Raw genomic sequence first — 2,998 nt, forward strand, 5'->3', positions numbered from 1 at the left:
AAACATTATGAGAGGCAACGAGCTCCTCAAATGTTGCTTTATTTTATAATTCATTTCTTACTTTATGAATAAAATACCGAGGCCAAATTGGATGAAGTGACTGTATCACCTTTAGAAGAGACGGATGAACTCTTGATATAACATTTTCAAACAGCTGTCATCTACACCCCCCTGCCCCCCCCACACACACACACAATTACCTTCCCCTTTTAGATCCACCCTTAAACCCCATCTGTTGAAGACAGCTTTCTCTTCATGATCTTGTTTATCTTTGTGTATTTCTTATGGTTTTACTGTTTATTCTGTCAAAGTCAAAATGGTGAAAACAGATGAAGTGTAACTAATGTAAAACATCTTAAAAACTAAGCTCTGGAATAAGACTCTAACCTTTTAACGTTCAGAGACGGTGTGAGGACGTACAGGTGGAAGCTTCATCCTTTTAAATGAAAGCATCTGGGAAATATAAAGCAAAAGGTGTTATTTTCAGGTCTGACCTTTGGCCTCACAGCACCCTTATGGCTGACCTTTGCCCTTCTGCTGTTTGTGGATCTCATTGTATATAGTGAAAGTTCAGGCCCCTCGGAGACCCCATTAGTGAGAAGAGGTCAAACATTGGAGGTGCTCGACCCCCGTTTGAGAAAAGATGACAGTTTGATTTTTTCCTTTCAAATGTTTTATTGCACAATCTCGAACATGTGAACGATGTTAAAATTGGATTTATGTTGTTTTGTTATTGAACGGCCACCATTACTTTGATTTTGACAAGCGAGCTGAAAGCAGTCATGTGACCTGTCAGCAGGCCAAAGCAAAGGATAAGATGAAAAAAAACGGATCAGTTTCCAATGTTCAGGCTGGAGCTGTGGACAAATGCAGCTAATTCCCATTTTGCTATGACAGCGGGTCGATTATCTGTGTTGGTGTGGGGCAGGACAGTCTGGGACTAAGGTGCTGGTTCTCAGGGTGCTCAGGGTGCTCAGGGTGCTCAGGGTGCTCTGTGTCTGTGTCTCGTTCCAGGGGTCCATGCTGATGGGGACATGGACAGTAACACGGTTGTTTGATCTGCTGCTCGCAGCTCCTCAGCAAGGTTGACGTCACTCAACTCTCCTGGACAAGGAGGGACAGGAGTGGTGCCACGTGTCACTACTGTCCCTTCATCCTCCTCGTCCTCTCGGTCCTCCATTGTCCTTGTCATCACCTTTAATATCTTCCTGGATCCATTTTGGGATACATAAGTGATCTGTCGTGATCCGTTTATCTGTCTAATGAAGAGTCCAGGTCTTTCCAGCTTGATGCATATGATAAATCCTGGTGTAGTTATCAATGAAAAAGGGCTCCGTGTGTTTGCTTTGAGGTGGATGTCGGAGCCTGAAATGCAGAGGTGGAACACAGAAACAGCTTCTCGCTGGCTTTATTGCCAAAAGTTAAACAAAACAATTATCCCAGCAATGATCCTCTCCAGGGAAATGCTGGTGGGTGGAGTTGATGGGAGGACGGAGAGTTGCAGCAGAGGTGGAAACATCCAGACGGCTACCGAGGGGAAAAAAGCATAAACGCCGTTTAATCCCGATGTGGAAATGAACAACAAAGGGGGAGAAAACACTGTAAAGAGAAAACACTGTAAAGAGAGGGGGAAGCAACAACAATGTAACAGCCATGACAGTGTGTGTGTGTGTGTCTGTCTGTTTGTCTGTATGTGTGTGTGTGTGTGTGTGTGTGTGTCTGTCTAGCTCAAAATAACTGAATAATCTGCCACACAATGAAAATATTGGAAAAGCATTTTGTTTATCTTGGCTTTTTTTCATCTTAACAGACAATGGAGAAGAGCAAAGTATTAAAAATAGAGTCAACAATAAAGGCTAGCTACCCCCTTTAGCCTACCTCTGAAGAGAATACAGCCTTTTAGTGCTAGCTTTGAGGACAGAACACTTTCCTCGGTCCCTAACCTTCCCCATCACAGCTAACTGCACAACTCGAACCACTAGCACTATGGAGTATGTTTCACCCCCCCCCCCCCCCCCCCCCCCCCCCCATCACACACACACACACACACACACACACCTACCTACCTAGTGGACCCGCCTGGTCAAGGCCAGTGGTGAAGACAGACCAGGAGGAGGATGCGTCCTTCAGTCACTTATAATCATTACTTGGGACCTTTCCTCACCTCTTCCCTTCTTCCTCTGCTCCTCTTCCAGTACAACGTGGTGCCAGATTAACCCTTCAACTCCAAAAACTGTTGAATTTCCTCTCACATATCTCCTGTGCCTGGTTTTCCTGTCGTCACCCAACTAAGACATCTTTATGCGCCTCCTAATTTCCCACTCTCTCTTTCACCCTGTCTGTTGTTGCGTCTCTCCCGTACGTCTGTCTGCTTCTCGTCTCGCTCTTCGGGCTGCAGGCAGCAGTGCTGGTCTCTCAGAGGAGACGTACAGGTTTAAATTATGGTCTCGTTAACGGGGTCACTGATAACTCCACTAATTAGCTGCTGTATCACCTTCAGCATCCGTCCCAGGAGCTGGCTGGATAAACCATCAGAGGGGAAAATAAAGATAGAAGGAAACCTTCAGATCATGCTTGATCTGAAGTCACGACAAAACATTTGATATAACAAAATATGGGTCGTGTTAGATCACGCCGCATGAGAAAATGAATTCCGTCTGTGCAGGGAAAATTTCAAGCTGTACTTTAAGCCTTCGGAAAAAAATGGGAAGAAATAGGTCACTTAGCGCTAAAACCCAATGGTGGATCCTGGTTGCTAATGATATGGATATATTCATTTGTGTGAGCGCTGGTGGTTAGCGGGAGTCAACGTTTGCTGTTAAGCCTGAGGCAGAAATCATCACTTGATTAACCTGTTAAGAGTCAAAAAAAGACCATGTCTCTTAATAGCAGCAGAGTTCAGAGAGGATCCCTTTGTTGGTGGCTCTGAGCGTCAGGTGGCCTCCTGTTGGTCCCCTTAACATGCTAATGAGTCTCACATGTCCACTTTACTCAGCAG

The 2,998-nt window shown here is 45.1% G+C and overlaps 1 long non-coding RNA gene across 1 annotated transcript; it reads right to left on the minus strand.

Moving 5' to 3' along the window:
- Nucleotides 1-662: 662 nt before the first annotated feature.
- Nucleotides 663-2,629, minus strand: LOC115253017 (uncharacterized). Its single transcript, XR_003891351.1, has 2 exons — nucleotides 2,067-2,629; nucleotides 663-1,527 (listed from the first exon to the last, which is right to left on the minus strand). It is a non-coding gene; the product is annotated as an uncharacterized lncRNA (long non-coding RNA).
- Nucleotides 2,630-2,998: the final 369 nt, after the last annotated feature.

The sequence above is a fragment of the Takifugu rubripes genome, chromosome 1 (assembly GCF_901000725.2).
Source record: "Takifugu rubripes chromosome 1, fTakRub1.2, whole genome shotgun sequence".
Taxonomy (NCBI): domain Eukaryota; kingdom Metazoa; phylum Chordata; class Actinopteri; order Tetraodontiformes; family Tetraodontidae; genus Takifugu; species Takifugu rubripes.